Source organism: Panthera onca, chromosome C1 (assembly GCF_046562875.1).
Source record: "Panthera onca isolate mPanOnc1 chromosome C1, mPanOnc1 haplotype 2, whole genome shotgun sequence".
NCBI classification, from domain to species: domain Eukaryota; kingdom Metazoa; phylum Chordata; class Mammalia; order Carnivora; family Felidae; genus Panthera; species Panthera onca.
This window is the reverse complement of record NC_138346.1, coordinates 193,474,500-193,493,070: the sequence shown is the minus strand read 5'-3', so window position 1 is coordinate 193,493,070 and position 18,571 is coordinate 193,474,500. Positions and strand designations below refer to the sequence as shown.

At 54.1% G+C, this 18,571-nt stretch overlaps 1 pseudogene; it reads right to left on the bottom strand.

The window, feature by feature from the left end:
- Positions 1-2,620: 2,620 nt before the first annotated feature.
- On the bottom strand, positions 2,621-12,824 carry LOC132670828 (large ribosomal subunit protein P1 pseudogene; annotated as a pseudogene).
- Between the last annotated feature and the right edge of the window lie 5,747 nt (positions 12,825-18,571).

Genomic DNA, 18,571 nt, shown 5'->3' with positions numbered 1-18,571 from the left:
GTTCCTCTCTGGGCTTCTTACTCCTTCATCGTCTCCCCCATGAGTAGCATACTCCTCAGACAGGAAGCCATGGCGTGTTTGATTCACAGACCAAAGCCAAGATACGGGAGGAGGAAGGAGGGGAGCCACGGGCCTCGAGGGTGGGGTGTTCTAGAGCAGAGACCAAGGATTGCAGACATGCTCCATACCTTTGATTTTCCAAACTCAGGCAAAGTGTGGAGATGGGGTTTCTGGCCGTGATGACAGCCCCGTATGAGAACGCGAGTTCCCTGTTAGAGGACCAGTCTTGTCAGGAGGCTGCCCAGGGCACCCTTCTCACCCTGTGTGTTCCTGGGATCCCTCCCAGAGCCTTGAGTACTTACCTGCATGACGGCCTGGTGACCAGATGGAGAGCAGACAGTGCAACAGGAGAGGAGTCATGCTTTGGGTCAAGGAGACCTGACTTAGATAGAGTCCTGGCTCAGTGGCTTCCATGCTGTGTGACCTTGAGCAAGTGACTTTCTCTCTCTGAGCCAAGGAGAAATGAGCTCTGCCTTCTGGGATCAGTCATCCAGGCCCCGCCTTTTCTGTTGGGGTTCCTAGCCATCTTTCAATGCTCAGCATCAAGGGTACCTCTGGGAAAGCCACCCCACCCCCATCTGGGGAGTCAGGTTCTCTCCTTCCCCTGGACTTATCCTGTTCTGCCTATGTCGATAGCACGATGACATTGTCTGTTTAGATGTCTGTCCCCCTCTCCCACTAGACTGGAGCCCCTTGTGGGCGGGACTGAAACTTTGTTCATTTCTGCATCTGTCATGTGCAGCATGAGGACAGGCGCACCACAGGTATGATATGGTAGTGATATCGAGTGAGTTGGGTCGAGACTGGGTTGATTTCTCTTCTCAAGGATCTCTGGGACAAACTTGCCATCCACTGAGTTCAGAGAGCCCTGAACTCGTCCAGCACTCCCGGCCCTCCCCTTCCTCTTCAACGATGCTGTCCACAGTGGAACAGTATCATCAGCGGTGACCCCTAACTTACCACGCGCCAGGCACGGTGCTGAACACTCACCTGAGTTATCTTATCTAATCCTCAAGCCCACACCGTGATGCGATTTTAAGCCCACTTTAGACACAAACATACTGAGGCTCAGAGAAGTCCAGTGACTTGCCTGAGGTCACACAACTCATAAGGAGCAAAACCCAGTGGTATGCTGGTCCATGTTTAGCAACTGGCTCTCAAAACAAAAAGCCTGGATTTGAGGTGTTTGCCTCTTTCTGTGGTGCTCATACTCCCACAGAATTTCAAGCCCCCAACATGACATCCCTGAACTTGAACTTGGGAAGACATGCTCACAATTGGCTCTTGTGGGTGGGGACGAGCCAGCTTCAGCACACCGTGGGGCAAAGCTGAGACTCAAACCCAGGCCTGTTTGGTGCTGACCAATTAGCATTCGAGATTCCTAAGATTTGGTATTCAGTGAAAAAAAGCAAGGTGTATACATACATCCACACAAAAGAATATATATGTACGTATATACGCATTATGTATATGCGGGTGTGTTTGCTTGTGTGTGTGGATCTTGAAGGATTTGCTAGAAACTGATAACACCCCTGTGTGTTTTTTTTTCCAGGGAGGGGAACCGTGTGGCTGGGAGATGGCGGGGCTGGGGGCTGGGGAGAGGTTTACTCGGGGTGTCCTTTCTACTTTTTGAATTTTGAACCATGCGAGTGTATTAACTATTAAAAAAAATGAACAAACAAACAACAAATCCCGACAGCCAACCTACTGCGGACGGATGCTGGGCCTGTAGCTCTTTGCGAGGCCGGTGGCCGGTCTGCGGGCCAGGAGCTGGGCGGGGCGTGCTGAGTGGCTTGGTTGGGGCTGGTGTTTTGGCAGAGGGGGACAGATAGGGAGGCCCCGTCTTCCCACAGCGTGAGGAACAGGTGTACTTGTTTCAATTCTCATCCATGCGGTTTGGTCACTGAGACTATGGCACTGCACTCTAAACTCAATTAGAAATTTAACAAACCTTATAAATCCTCCCCAGCCTGAGCCTTGTAAATCTCCAGAGCGGGGCCAGCTTAGCACTTATCCATCTCTGGCTTAATGACCTCCCCAGCCCGGCCGGCCGAGAGTGATTCAGGGCCAGTGACAGGTCTAATTAGTGAGCGCAAAGTGTAGCCGCGGGCAGGCCGGCAAGGTGAGGAGGAAGAGGGAGCCTGGTCCTTGCCCGGGGGCATTAGGGAAGTGAGTCCTGACCCTCCCTTGTCCAGTCTGGACCTCGTGGCTCTGGCACACAGGAGGAGAGGCAGGGAGGGGTGGCAGGTGCCTGACTGACTTTCATAGTTCATGTCGCCCTGCTGGTGGTGAGTCTCACTCGGGGATGGCTGTTGAAGGCACGCCACTGGTACGGAGATTGCGTCGAGGGCCACGTGGGAGCCAAGAAGTCTCCTAGCCAGGCAAATCTGTGGACAGATTTGAGGCTGTGTTGATAGCCAGTGTGGTGGGTGTGGGAGAGTTTCGAGGGTGGGTTCTGATCTTCCAGTGCCTCGGGGAATTATATTCCAGAGCAATTCATGTGAGATCACAGGGAGTCCAGACAGCCCCATTTTTAAGAGTGAAGGGTTCAGCTTTAGTGAGACGATAGCTGACTATCCTTGTGAGGTAGTGAGCTCCTCGTCAGTGGATAGACAGCCCAGGATCCTCTGCTATTTTTTTTTTTTTTTTTAAGAGTTCAGCTTTTTATTGAACAGGTTACGGGAGAGGTGTGGTCCAAAAGACCAAAACGTGTGTCATCACCAGACTCGTCCGATTCTTGTTTCTTTGCTTCCACTTTCTTCTCCGCAGGGGCAGCCCCGGAGGGGGGAGCGGGATCTCCTGCCGGGGTGGCTCCTCCAGCCCCTACCTCGCAGATGAGGCTCCAGATGTTGACATTGGCCGGGGCCTTTGCAAACAAGTTCCTCCAGAAAGGTCCCACATTTACACCCGCTGCTTTAAGGAGGGCATTGGTCTTATCCTCTGTGACTGTGACCTCATCGTTGTGCAGGATGAGGGCTGGGCCTGAGTAGATGCAGGCAGTTGAGCCCTGAGCCGGAGACCTTGGTGCCGGGGAGTGCTGAGTGGGCTCTCCTGGGCGGGTGCTCCTCACTGGTGGATAAAGTGAGGGCCCCACCCCGACGCGACCTTAGCTTCCTTGGAAGGACCGAGCACCTCAGCGGCAGCTGGGAAAAAGGGCCAGGATCCTCTACTGTTAACCCCAGCTGTGTGTCGGGCCTTTTATACATCATCTGATGTGATCTTCAGGCCCCCGTCTTACAGGTGAGGAAACTGATGTTCAGGGAGGTTATGCGACACGTGCCAGGTCATTCCGAACCAGGATTTGGATGCTGGCCTGCCTGGCTTCAGAACCCGCGGCCCCTGGCTCCCCCTCCACACTTCTCTCTATCTCTGCTGAAGATGAGCCCTTCAGGCTGGGCACAAAATGATTAAAGGCCCCACAGCCAAGAGCCACGATCTCCTGGCCACAGGGGCTGCCTTCGACAGGCTGTTGCACCGTGTTCCGCGCCGGGGTGGGAAGACGTGGGCCCTCTCTCTCTGCAATCTTTCCCTCCTCTCCTGCACTCATTCTGAGGCCTCATTTTCCTGTCTTCTCCCAGCCTCCCTCTGGCCTCTCTCTGGCCCTGATCCCAGCTCCCACTGGGTTATTCGCCAGGAATTTGGGGGTGGGGTAGGTCTGAGCTCCCCCTCCTACCAGTCACCTCCACTGCTTGGATGTAGGAGGCAGAGCTGATAAGGCTGCCTGGGGAGATAGATGCCGGCTCTGGTCCCCGCGGGCCCTCTGACCCTCTCCCTGCCCTCGACCCCCCCGGAGCAGTCACCAGGAGGAGGCCTGGGTAATTGGTTCCATCCAAGACTCATCCTCAGTGGCGCGAAAGGGAAAGTTATAAATATTTTTACCTATAACTCATGACAAATAAAAATTTAATTACACTGAAAAATTTAAATTTCATAAGAAATAAATATTAATCCTGGAGAGTGACTTCTGTGGGAAGTTAACTTTCAAATGTCGTCAATCTGCAGGTGCCTGGGGTCTGGGGGGGGGAGGAGGAGGCCCCCAGTTCTGGCTCCTGGTTTGGAGTGGGGGTCTCCCCTCCTGAGACTGAGGGTTCAAAGACTCAGATCTCCACCCAGGGAAGAGTCCGCCCTCAGCTCGCTCCCTCTCTCCGATGATAATTGCTTACCTACCACGTCGAGAGATTTTTCTAGGTGCAGCGAAACTGCAGGAAAGGACACACATTGTTCTTGCCCCGTGTCACGTGGAGGCAGACGTTAAATGGATAACCACCAGCTACAGCCCCGTCGGTACCCCTCTGCTGGGCACAAATCCCTGCTTGGTTTTATTATTATTGTTATTTTACTTTTGAAAAATTCAAGGCTAACACACACCTAGAAAGATGCAAAACAAACACATAAGCATGCAGGGCAGGGAGGAATGACAGCGTAGGGGAAGGCACGTGGCCCAGGTCAAGGAAGCTAGCGTGGGCTCCCACGCTAGACGGTTGAGGGAGGGAGAGGCCCTGCCTTGAGGACCTTCACAGATCATTTGATGGATGGCTCCGGCTGCCTGGCCAGGGAGAGGGCGATTGGGGGTAAGGTGGCCTAATATTAGTAACAACATCTCAATACGTACTGGCGGTTTATCATGTGCCAGGCATGATTCTAGGCCCTTGATGGGTATTAGCTCATTTCACCCTGACAGAACCCCACAAGGAGAAAACAGAAACACAGAGAGGTTAATTAACAAGTCCAAAGTCACATAGCTGGTGGAAGGCATGGCCGGGTTACGCTTGAGTCCCCTGGCTTAGAGACTTCTCTGAGTTTCTGTGAAGTGGGACAGCCCAGGTCTTGGCCACAGGTGCCTGGCTTCCAGTGCCCTCTGGAACCTCTACAAATGCGCTCGTGTTTCACATCTGCTGTGTGGCCTCAGTCAAGCCTCTCAGCCTCTCTGAGTTTCAGGTTCCTCTTTCGTGACCCAAGGATTAAAAATCCCCACTCTGTGCCTCCGCAGGTTTGTACGGGGCTGGAAAGTGGTGTTGTAATTCTGGTCACAGTGACAAAGCTGATTCTAGCCGTGAGCCACTCTGGCCCATGTGCTGCTGGGGATACTGCAAGCCACCTCCCTGGGAGGCAGGCCTTATTCCCATCTGATGCTGGGGACACTGACATCTCAGGAGGAGCCTGAGGAGGGCGAGGTGATTAGAGAAGCTGCCTGTGGGCAGTGGTGGGGGTGGTGGGGTATTGTTCCAGGCAAGGGAGTTGAGGGCAGGATTTGGGACCTGCTCCAGGAGGGCTCTGACATGAGCAGAGGCAAGGAGAACGATGTGTGCATGTTGTGTTGGGGGAAGGGGAGGGCGGGCTGGGTTCTGAGCTGCCCACCTCATCTGCTTCCCCATTCCACAGATGCTAAAGTTGAGGCCACCCTGAGCTGGGGCTACGGAGCTGGGTCTGGGTCTGGGTTGCACCTGGGTAGAGAAGGGGGGCAGTGGGGGTAGGATCTTAGACTTGGGCCTGGCAAGCAAAGTCCTTGGCTCTTGAACCCGAGACCAAGGCCGAAGGGGGTGGCTGGGCCTGGCGCCAGCCTGGGGCGGTGCAGTGGGGCCCTGAGGGCCTTGTCCTGCAGCCGTCAGTGATATGGTGGGCTGGAACCGCCATGGCTCACATGTGACAGAGCCCAGAGGAGGCTGGGGCCCTGAGTCTAATTTGCCCCTTTATGACCCTCCATGGAGGTAGGTGACTGACACTTCCAGCTCTCCAGGGACTAAACAGACCAGGTCCCCCTTAAGTATTGGGAAATACTCCGAGTCCTTATTTGGCTGGCCCGGGACCCCGAATGGGGGTACTTTAGGTGGGAGGTGGGGAATCCACCCTCTGTGGCAAAAACTCAGGAATGCTTCACCCTTTCCCCCAGGCCCAGACACACGTGTACAGATATTCACATATTCAGACATGGACGTGCACGCTGACACGCGTGTGCACACAGCTGTGTGTGCTCGCGCAGACACGCATACACACGGCTGCTGGTACGCAGGCGCCCACACAACCACAGATAGATTCCCGGGTATCCGTGGATCTCCGAGTGCCCCCTCCCGACAGCGTTCCGCTGATGGAATGCCGTAATATTTTTCTATTAAATGTTGCATTTGTTGTGCCTTTTAGTAGCTCTCCTCATTAAAAATGATATTATCCCCATAAATAAGCCGGCTCCTGAGAAGAGTGCCCGACTCCATTTCTCTTCCTAATTGAGACACTTAGCTTTGATTTGCTCGTTGGCACGTACCGAGCGGATTAATTTTCAATTAATGCTCGTGGGCGGGTGGCTGCAGGCAGCGTGGGCTTGCAGCCCAGTGGCCTGGGAGCAGGGGCAGGTGGGAAGGAGCAGGGGCAGGAGGACCCAGAGAGGGTGTCTTTATGTTTCCTGGCCGTGTGAAAGAGAGCACTGGGGACTCCCTGGAGCTTCGTGGTTTTGTTCTTTGTGGGAGAGTGGGCCCTGGAGGGCCCTCTCTGGTGGGAAGCACCCTCTTCTCTTACTAAGCGCTATGGGCTCAAAGTTTATGTCTCCTCCCACCCATTCCTATGTTGAAGCCCTAACTCCCCATGTGATGGTATTTGGAGATGGGTCCTGCTCATCCTCAGAGACCTACCCCTGGTCATTGACTTTCTAGGCAAACGTTGGGGAGGTGTTAGGGCTCCGAGGGTAAGTGGGTAGACAGGCCAGCTGACCTGGGTTCAAATCCTGGTTCTTCTGGTTAGCTCATGACCCGATCAGGTTATTCTATCTCCCTAGGCCTCAGTTTCCTCTGTAAACAAGGGTGATAATAAGAGTACTTATTTCTTTTTTTTAATTAAAAAAATTATTTATTTTTGAGAGAGACAGAAGCAGGGCATGAGCGGGAGAGGGGCAGAGAGAGAGAGGGAGACACAGAATCTGAAGCAGGCTCCAGGCTCTGAGCTGTCAGCACAGAGCCTGATGCGGGGCTCAAACTCATGATCTGTGAGATCGTGACCCGAGCGGAAGTCGGCCGCTCTACTGACTGAGCCACCGGGGCGCCCCAAGAGTACTTACTTCATAGGGGTTGTTAAAAAAAAAATTCGACCGAGTAAATATGAGCATCTCATTGGCTCTGTTAAGTGATTCATGAATTAGGAAAGGATTGTTTCAGGCAAGGTCACCTGCACTTAGGTGGAAGAAGGGCAAGGGGTCTCATTAAGTGGATTACTTCATCTTTGGGGGTTGGAGAGGACCTACGTATGTGGAGATTGCCTCCTTGGTGCTGATCACAAAATTCCCAACTGACTGGTTAAGCCTTACATTTCTGGGGGAGGCTGAAACCGCGATTATGTTAGATATTAAGCCCCAGGTTTGATGGCTTGGCCTATGTGATGCCATTTTAAGCCTGTGGTTTTCTTTTCCTCTTTTTTTTTTTAATTAAAGATTTTATTTTTAAGCAATCTCTACACCCAACATGGGGCTCGAACTCACAACCCCGAGATCAAGAGTCACATGCTCCACTGACTGAGCCAGCCAGGCGCCCCAAGCCTGTGGCTTTCTTTTCAACAGGGTGTTGTGCCAATTAGATGAGAGAAAGCATTTATACTTGGCACTCAAAGTATGGTGTCTAGACTGGAAGCATCGGTATCTCCTGGGTGCTTATTAGAAATGCAGAATCTCAGGCCCCACCCCAGACCCGCTGCCCCGGGGCTCACATTCTGGCTCTGTGGATGCGCAGTGGGTGCCCACTTCAGCTTTGGCACTGGCCTCACGGGTCTCCACCTGTAAACGTGGAGATCAGGACGCCACCTCCCGGAACAGATCGGTGAGCTCAATGAGATTAAGCAGAAGGTAGCTCCGGGAGTTGTGCAAGGTGATTCTGAGATTGCGAAGCTCCAAAAGCATTTTTGCGCATGTTTTATTTACTTTTCCTTTGTCCTTTAATTTAGTCGTCCATCGTTCGCATTTTAAACGTGAGCAATGGAGGCATTTCAAACCAAGTGATGAGTCCAAGCTCATTTGCTGAGTCAGCCGCACAACTGGGTCTGGTCCCAGGACTGGTGGCCGTGAGCAGCGCCAGGCCTCAGGGAGCTCCTAGAGCAGTGGGATCGGGCCACAGCCCCTCCCTCCAGCCACTGAAACCCTCCGGGTGCCTATCGCTCTCTGGATTGTGCTGTTGGCCCGTTTCTCCTTTTTTGTGTGTGTTGGGAGTGGAGGTGGCTGCAGATCGGGGAGGGTGGGTGACAGGAAAGATGGGGCAGCTCTGGGATCTGACGGTTAATTAAAATGTCCTCATGGGTGATCAATCCACAGTCAATGGCTTGAATCCACAATGACCCAGCTTCTTTCTGGCTGAGCACGTGGCCTTCCTGGTGGTGCTGGCAGGAGGCCCTGCTGTCTTCCTCCTGGTCCTTGGAGGGCCGGGACGGGATGTGCTGTCGATGCTGCCTCCAAAATATTCCCATCTTGTTTCCATAATAGCTTCTGTCACTGCTCTTGACAGGCCAGCCATTAAGTCTTTGGCAAAATTGTAAGAATTATTAACATATGAGGTTTTATATTATTTGACAGCTGTCGGCTCCTTTGGAATCCACATCACCCTGTCCCCTCTCTCCCCTCCCATCCTCTCCCTTGGCGTCACCCCCTTGGCCCAGAAGGATGGGAGGGGCCTCCCAATCACTGGGGAACCAGGGGGAGACAAGCCCATGTCAAACTTCACTCACAATCGCTCCTGCGCATCTGTGGGATGTTCCCTGGGGTCTCGCACACCACATCTCTCGCCCTAACCTGGATCATTCCTCAGCATGGACCCTCCTCATCCACACCCCTGGCTTCGGTGGCTTCAGTGACGACTCACCACCCTCTACTTACCTCCCAACTGTGCCCCAGACCCAAGTGCCCATCTGTTTCCTGGACATCTCCCTGACGCTTCAAAGACTCCATCCTGGCTCTGCCTCTTGAGTTTTCCATTTAGGTCCTTCCTCCACCATCCACCTGTCTTCTAGGCCAGAAATCTGAGGGTCACCCCAGTCTCTTCTGCCTCCCACACCCTCACAAGTCTCAGATCTCCAAGCCCTGTCCATTCTGCTTCCTAAAGGCCTCTTGACTCTCCCCTCCCCTCCCTTTGCCCTTGTCTGGGTCTTGGCCTCTGCTCCTGGGCCACCATACCTGCTTCCTCGCTGGTCGGTGCCCAGACCCCTCGGGCTTTCCGGGTAGTGCATGCCTGCCCTGCTTCCAAAAGCCCGCAGCGTTTCCCTGGAGCCCTCCCTGCTTTTCAGGTCCCCTCTTGGTCGGTTGCTGAGGGGAGTTGCTGCATAAATGCCCCCGCTCCTACCCCTGTGGGTGGGATAATTGAGGTCCAGGGTCTACACAGGTCCGCAAGGTCACTAGAATGAAGCTCCACTGTAGTAACTGGCTTGCTGAAGGCACACGTCTCATCTTCCTCCCTCCCCTGCCTCCCTCCCCAACTCCCCTGCTGGGTTTCTGGGATGCCTCCCAAAGAAACTGCTTGCACTCAAATCCTTGTCTCAGAGTTGGCTTCTAGGGAGCCCAAACCAAGACGGGACTCATGATTTGTCCATCCCGCACACCCCAGGGTGACCCTTGGGCTCTGCACATCTGATTCTTTCTCTCCCTCCTTAGGATTACACGCTATGGCTTTTATTCCTTCACACTGCTGCAGCGAAAGGAGATCTTTGGAAACCTGAATGTATACAGCATTTGGGGACTGCTGCTTACGTTTCAAAAGCAGTTGCCACAGGCTTCAGATAGTATGCTTTTTTGGTGCCATCATTAGATAAAGTTATGCTTTTACACAGCTATTAAATACTACAGATATAGGGCCATCAGTGTTAAAGAGAACCATGTTCTCAGATATCAAAGTAACATCACGAAGCTATCCTTACTAACACTTGAGTTGGTTAGCACAAGAATTAACCAGGTAACGGAGATGGGCAACGTCGGTTCCTCCTAAATGCTAAAAGTGGCATTTCAAATTAGTGTAGGCATGGAGGCAGAGAATTAGTTAATCGTGTGGGAAAAACGCAGACACCTACTTCCTGCAAATTCCCGATAGATAGAAATGTGAAGATAAAAAAAAATGAAATCATGAGAGATCTAGAGGGAACAAAGGCGATCATCTCCAGATGCGGTGGGCCTTCCCAGGGAGACAAGGGAAGAAGCCACAGGCAGGATGGTGAGAACCGCTGGGATGAACAAAGAATCCCGAAGTCAAAAAGCAGACCAGGTGGGAAACTCTACTGGCAGCGTGCACTATAGAAGGAAAAGAAGAAATTGAGTAGGGTTTGGTCGACTCAATCTCCATTTTTGTTTGCTCCTGACACGTAGTTTTAAAAAAAAAAAAAAGTCAGCCAAAGCTGGAACAAATCCTGGAAAGGTGAACCTTTGGCCGTCCGCTCATGAAAGTGCTTACCCTGGCGATCAGGAAGTTCTTCCTGGTGTTCACCCCGCATCCTTCTTGCTTCGGTGGGAGCTTTTCTATGCTTTAGGCCTCAGGGGAGAGGGAGGGCCTTTTCTTGAAGTGACTTCAGATAGTATGTGTGGTTCCCAGGGCGTCCAGGCCAAGAGGCTTCGGGAATTGCCACATGCCTTGCCACATACCAGGTCCGGGAGGTTCCGGCTTCTTAGAGGTTCTCCTGGGTCTTCATCCTGGATCCAGAGCTGGTCTTCCCCTCATGCCGGCTTCCTCCCTGTCCCCATCTCCTTCCGGAGCCCACTGGGATCCTACCTGGAGCTTGTCCCGAGACCCATTCTGAACCGCATCTGGATCCCTGTCTTGGGCCGTCTCTGACCCCCAGCGCACCCATCCGGGGCTGTGGCTGGAGCCCCTATGGCCAGATCCTGTCGGGCTGAGCTGCTGCTCTGAGCCAGGCCGGCTGTGCAGGGAACAGATGGGCTCCCCGTGGACGTGGCAGCGGCACAGAAGTTAATCCACTTTTATCTCGTTATGGTGACAGCCACCCTGTTAAATGGAATGGACTATCGATTCGGGGCTCACTTCCAGCCCGAGGATTTTCCATCACAGGCCTGAGTAGAATAGGAGAAAAGCAACACTTATTAACTCGGATGCCAGTCAGGGGAGCTGGGGGTGGGGGGGAGTAGGGGCTGGGCAGGCGCAGGCGCGAGGGGCGCCGGGGATCGGGGCTCAGACCTGGGGTGTGGGGGAGCCCCTCCTCGCCTCCTCCCTCAAGGAGGACGGGGAGATGAGGGACGGGTGTGTGCATGCACACGTGCAATGCTGATACGTACACGCACGCACGTGCAACACCGACACACATATGCACCCGCCGTGGACACATGCCTGCACACGTGCCCATCATCGACACACATAGAGTCCAAGTGTTGACACACAGAAATGCACAGTCCTGACTTACATAAATAAACACTCCCTGCTGACACACATATGCACAACCCTGGCACAGGCTTCCGCGATGCTGGTAGATACACATCCGAACGCATGCTGACACATATTCTCATACATTCTTTTTTTTTTTTTAATTTTTTTTAAACATTTATTTATTTTTGAGACAGAGGGAGACAGACCACAAGCAGGGGAGGGGCAGAGAGAGAGGGAGACACAGAATCCGAAACAGGCTCCAGGCTCCGAGCGGTCAGCACAGAGCCCGACGCGGGGCTCGAACTCACGGACCGCGAGATCGTGACCTGAGCTGAAGTCAGCCACTTAACCGACTGAGCCACCCAGGTGCCCCGATACATTCTTTAAAAAAAAAATTTTTTTTTAATGTTTATTTATTTTTTTGAGAGAGACAGAGACAGAGCTTGAGCGGGGGAGGGGCAGAGAGAGAGGGAGACACAGAATCTGAAGCAGGCTCCAGGCCCTGAGCTGTCAGCCCAGAGCCCGACGCGGGGCTTGAACCCACGAACGGAAGCGAGGTCATGACCTGAACGGAAGTCAGTGGCTTAACCGACTGAGCCCCCCCCCAAGTGCCCCTATACTGATACATTCTTGCTCATGGTGTTGACACACGCCCAACACTGATACACACATAAACGCTGGCTCGCTGATCCACCTTCTACAGACACACCTACTACCAACCAGCAGTCACATCCAAGGGACACATACGTGCCCTGCTGGTAGCCTAATACAGACAGAAACACAGTGGCGGTGCTGGCGTAAATATCGTCTCCCACTGACACACAAATTAACGACGCACATGTACATGACACGTATACACCTATACACAATATTCACACATACACACACTCACGCTCATGAGTTCGCTGACGGTTCCCTTTGTTCAGGCCCCTGGTCATTATGGAACACTTTTCCAGCTATTGTTTTGATCAGGTGCTGGGCTGAACGGTAGAGTGAGACCTGGTGCCCGCCCTCAGGCAGCTTTGCCTGGAGCGGGGAGATGTACACACAAACAGACCACACAACACACATAGTAATTACAGCTGCCTCATATATAGTACTTGTATATGGCCCTTACCGTGGTAAGCACTTTACATGTATAAACTTAAAATGTCTACAACAACCTTTGGAGGTAAGTACTATTATTAACTTCAGTTTATGAGGGACTTGGGCACAGAGAGGCTAAGTGACATGCCCGAGGTCACACAGCTCTGGAGCAGTAGAGCTGGGATTTGAACTCAGGCCATCAGGCTCTCAAGCATGCGTAACCTATATGTGTGTATTGTTTCCTTGCATCCGAATCTGACCAGAAAAAAGCCCCCCAAGCCGAAACATGGGCCGCCCCCATCGTAGACCCAGACCTATCTGCACACAGACACACACCCACGGTACCGTCATGGCCCATTTGGAATGACCCACACCCACCTCCTGGGAAGGCTGCGTGCAGGGAGGGTGCAGGCCGAGGACCTCACAGTGGCCTGCCTCTGCGGGGAGGGGCAGTTCATGTTGGAAAGGGCCCTGGAGAGGAGGGGTGTGGGGCTGTGGGGTGGCGTGGGGGTGTGCTTTTCCAGCTGTCTTGTCTCCGGTCTGTTGTCCCGGGGCCTCTTCCTCTACCCGTTTCCTAATTCCCTTTGGCTGTTTTATGCAGCTGGGATCTCTCAGGACCAGGGCTGGAGCGGTGTGGGGTGGGGGCGGGGGCGGGGGTGGGGGTGGGGTTGGGGATGCTGCTAGGCGGCAGAACTGGTTTTCTCAAAGGGGATGGGGAAGGTGAGTCACTAAGCGGGACAGCTGTGAGCTGGGCCTGGAGGCCTTGCTCCTTGGGACAAGTTCTGGAAAGGTATTTTGGGCTGCAGCCAAGTGACCAGGGGCCTGGAGCTGCGCTGACCACGTGCAGTCCCTGTTTAGGACCGACTACTTTGGTTTGAGCCACCCCTGTGGGCAGGTCCCTTAGTCCTCAGTTTCCTCGTCTGAACCTAAGATTCAGGTTGAATCCTTCTGGTGTGATGGTATTTGGAGGAGGGGGATTAGGTTCAGATGAGCTCATGAGGCCAGGAGCCCCATGATGGGGTCAGAGCCCTTTGTAAGAGGAGACGCTGTAAGGAGTCTTGCTCTTTTGGTGTCCCCCTCCCCCGTCCCCTCCCCGCATGCAGAGGAGGTCGTGTTAGCACACAGACAGATGGTGGCCGTCTACCAGCCAGGAAGAGGACTGTCACCAGTACCCCACCATGCTGGCCTCCAGCCACCAGACCTGTGGGAAGATAAATTTCTATTGCTTCAGCCCCCTCAGTCTGTGATATTTTGCTATGGAAGCCTGAGCTGACTATGACAGGGCTTCAGGGAGGTCTGCTGGCGAAGGCTGGTCTGAGGCCGGCACGGAGAGCTGGCTCTCTCAAGGACCACACTGCAGCCGGGGCTTGCCTTGTGTCTCCTTTCTTGCCCAACTGTCCCACCTCAGCCCAGCTGTCCCCCCACCTCAGCCCAGCTGTCCCCCCACCTCAGCCCAGCTGTCCCTCTACCTCAACCCAGCTGTTCCCCTATCTCAGCTCAGCTGTCCCCCCACTTCAGGCCAGCTGTCCCCTCATCTCGGTCTAGCTGTTCCAACTGCTCTCCCAGTATAGGCCTAGCGATTCCCCAACGTTAGTCAAGATGACCTTCCCAGGTCAACCCAGCTGCTTCCCAACACGAGCTTAGTTGTTCTTTCACATCTGCTGTCTGTTCCCTTAGATCAGTCCAGATGTTTCCCATGTCACCCCGCTGTTGTACCTTATCAGACCAGTGGCTCTGCCCTCCCATCAGGCCAGGTGCCCCACCCCATCTGCTCGGCCGTTCTCCCCCAACATCATCCCAGCTATTTCTCCTCGGGTCAGCCCAACTGTCCCCTTCCACATCTGTCCCCCCACCTTTCCCTCGTCACATCAGCCCAGCCGTCCCCCTCCCCTCGCCCTCGCATCAACTGGTTCTCTCCTTATATCAGTTCAGTGGTTCTCTTTTCTGGGCACCTTCTCAGGGAGTGGAAGGGATATGTTGAGTTTCCCCAGGGCAGCTTCTCTGGTCTTGCTAGAGGGGTTCCCTACTGGGCTCCAACTTCCCTCACCCCATGGGAAGCAGGGGCATGGCATGAGGTGTCTAATCCTGGGCTCATACCTACTCTTCCATGAGAATGGAAAGGGTGGGGAGAAGGACGTACTTGAGACTGGAAGAAGTAGAATTCATGTATTCCCTACCTTCCCCCCATTGGCAGGAGGGACCCCTACATCATCGCCAACCCCTCCCAGAGACGGGCGGGGTACCTGGCCTTACACCACCTCCAGAGAGTCAGGGGGAACCCCAGGCGTTCCACGGTCACCCCGGCTCCAGATAGGAGAGACACCCCCTCAATCATCCCCTTCCCCAGAGATGAGAACAACCTCTGGAATCATCTTCCCCACCCTAATCTGAACCCCTGGAGGAGAGAAGACAGATCCTGATTAAATATGCAAATTCAAACAGATGGTGGAGCAGTGATGGGCGGGCTGTCAGGGGAGCATGTCACCATGTGATGTGTGTGCCTTTGTGTAAATGTGTGTCTGTGCAATGAGTGTGGAGGGCACTGCATGGGGGAGGGGGGAGTCTGGGAGGGCGGCGCCGCCTCTGGCCAATGGGGCTGGATTGCGTGGGGTGGGGATTCTGCGGGAGGGGAAGAGAGTGCAATGACTTTCCACCGTGGGCCAGCCTGGGACCTCCCTGTCTCCAGCTCTCCAGGCCTCTCCAAACCGGGATGCTAATTCCACCAGGTCCAGGCTGGGACGGGAGGGGATTCGTTAGTATAATCTGCACCTGTATCTCTGCTCTTGCCATCGGCCAAACAATAAAAGACACAATATTTACACAACTTACTGGGGGAAGCAATATTGGGCCATTGATTTTGTGTCCCTCTGATTTTCACGGTCTAAACCTTAATGGTTTTTAATCATAAAATATTAGCGCCGCAGGGTACTTAGCACCGGCACCTTGCTGGTGAGGGATGGCACCCCGCCTCCTCCCCAGCTCCAAGGAGAGCGTCCCATGGAGGAGGGGCCAATACCTCACACACACACACACACACACACACACACACACACACACACACACGCAGGGCAGCGGAGCCTTCAGGAACCTGCTGTGGAATTGGTCCAGGTCCAGGAACAGTTGGGGAGCCCCTGAGAGCAGGGCACTCTAGGATCTGTCCCCCCGATTCTGGAGACAGAGCAGGCTTGAGGAAATCAACAGATTCTCAAAAAGTGGAGATTTGCCTTCATCAAGAGTGTTTAAAATACAATCTTTTTTATTCTTGCCTTTTCCTTCCCCCAATACACCCTCACCCTCGCTCAGTCTGGGGACTCCTATCCACCCATTAAAATCTCCTAAGTCGAGTGGGACCAGTTTGCATTCATTTCTGTATCTTCAGCTCTTGGCCCAGGGCTCAGTATTGGTTGAATGAATGAATGAGTGAGTAAGTGAATGTAACTCATTCATTCATTCAATAAATATTTACTGATTATCTACTATGTGTCTGGTCAGAGAGATGCCTCTGAGTCGGGGCCTGCCCTCACCATGGCAAATACTATCATGTGGTCCTGGGAGGCCCCAGGTGCTGGGGGGGTGGGCTCAGGAAAGAGAGCCTGGGGACTGAGACGGAATGCGTTTTTCAGCAGGGGGGTTGACACGCATCAATAAAGTTCAGCCTCCCAACAAAGATGCAGACTCTGAGCCCATCTCAGCTCAGCCCTGTCTTGTCCCGTCAGGGAGGACTTCTAGGTGGGGCTTCCCCGGAGAGTGAGGTTTGGCTGTTGTGTGTGATGTGTGCACGTGCACGTGCGTGTGCACGCGTGTGTGAGTGTGCGTATGTGTGCAGGAAGCCCTGCCGGGGAGAAGCCGGTGCAGAGGAAGAGGCGGGTGGGTGTGGTTGTTGCTGTTGTTTATTTTTTCAGAAAGTGAACACACTGTCCACCCCACCCTGCGACTCCCCTCCTCAGTGCCTGCGGGGAAGTCGATAGCAATGGATTAAACAGCAAGGAGAAGGCTGAGAGCACAATTGGAAGAAAGATAAAGATAATTAAAACTAATTCCAACTGCTCCCAGAGAAATCAATTTCATAACTTCGGTGCGTCCCTAAACTTGTTCCTGAGGTGCAGCAGGACGTCTGAGAGCACAGAGCAGGCGCCGGGTATGTGGTGTGAGGACACACGTGTGCATGGATGTGCAGGTGTGTGCATGTGGCTTCCTGTGGGTGTGTCCATGTGACTTCATGCACAGGTGTGCATGCTTGCACGTACACCTGTGTGTGCTTTGTGTATGCGGGGGCACACGCAAGTGTATGAAGCAGCAATTCCTTTGAGTCTCTGTGGGACACCAGCTCGTGGCCTCACCCGATCCAGTGTGCAAGGGGCAAGAGAGTAGGGTGGCCGAGTGGGCTTAGGCCGCCTCTCCTGCACCCAGATCCTTCCTCTTGCTTGCTGCAGAGGCCTCCTAGTTAGTCCAACTCCCCTATATACATACAGGGAAACTGAGGCCCAGAGAGTGGAGCCTTGCTCTGGTTCACACAGCAAGTAGGAAGCTTAACCGGGTCCAGGATTATTCTGGTCTCCCGGGTTTCCTCTACTCTAGGGACTTCAGTGGCCACTTGGGTGAGGACAGCGAGGGATAGAGGGGGAGGTACATCTGACCTCATATGGCTGGAGCTCCCGTGTGAACAGCCCTTAAGTTACTCACTTATTCTTCGTCCACGAACTGAGCACCTACTGTATGTCAGGCCCTGGGGGTTCTCTAGCTTGGCTGAGGGCTGGGGGTTGGTCACAGGTGCCTCTGGGAGAGGCTGGGTCCTCTGGAGGAGAGGAGTGCCGGATGGTGGCCTCTCTATGCTCCTCACCAGGCAGCCTCTGAAGCAGAGCCCAGGACAGAGCACTCCTAGGAACCATGGGCTGCCAAAGGGTACACCTTTGGCTCTGTTGGCATCGCTGTCACAGCTGGTGACTTCTCACAGAGACCTCATGGCTCGTCCCTCATGTGACTGCCTGGTGAGTGGGCCAGGCTAGGGCTCCCCCCCCCCCCAGCCCCCACCCTGTGGTGAGCTTGCCAGGGGGAGGGCAAGGGGGAGGACAGGTCTGTTATGTCTCTGGGCTGCCCAGGACCTGGCACAGACCCTGGCACACAGCAGGCGCCCCTCCAGCACAGGACTGGAACATTAGTGAACGTCTGAGATATTGAAGTGAGCCAGAAAAAATGAAGCCAAGAAGACTGTTCACATCCAGGTGTGGGTATCAGTTACTCTACATGAATGGTTCCCTCTACCTGCCTGTCCTCGTGTCCTCGTTAGTAAAATGGAGCATATTATCCACATGGCAGCTGCTGTGAGTCTCGGAGGAGGTGATGTACAACAAGTGTCCAGCACATAGCTTGTGGGTCCACACGTTCTTGTGGGTCCTGGGTTTCCTAGAGGGGTTTGCCCAGTGAGCAAGGAGCCAGGAAATAGCTCATGGCCACATAGATGCCTGGAAGCAGGGGAGTGGATGGGATCTCTTGCAGCGCCTCCAGGGCAAGGAGTCTGGGCACATTTATCCATCCTTCGTGGTGGGCTTGGGAGTGAAGGACCCCTGGGGCTCCCAGGTCAGGCACCAGCTCCTGCAGTTCCCCATATTACCTCTAGATGGCAGCATTGGCGAGCAGGAGCCGAGTGGGAGAGGACGGGAGGGGGCTGGGCCAGGCGGGATGGGCTAAGGCAGGCTACCCGGCTCTCCAGTCCCCAGGTCCCCGCACCTCCCCACTGTCTGTGAGCAGAACACGGAGGGGGGCGGGGTAGGGGAGGCGAGCTCTTGAGAATTCTTGGACTGGGGAGGAAGACTTGTCCCTTCTCTTCTTGAGACAGCCCCTCTGGGAGTTAAAGATTTCCAGCTCTGGGGTCTGGGCATCCAGGCAGGACAGGAATGGCTGCAACCTCTTTTCTCAAAGATCCTTCTACCCTTAGGAGTGGGGCCTTCAGAGGTGTAGGTGGGAGGAGGTCTCTGGCAGAAGGGCAGGGGGCACCCATGCAAGCGGGAGATGCCTAGCAGCTCCCGCATGTGCCATAATGGGACCAGGGCTGAGCGCTGGAAACCCATCCTTTCTGCCCCACGTTTCTTGGCGTCCCC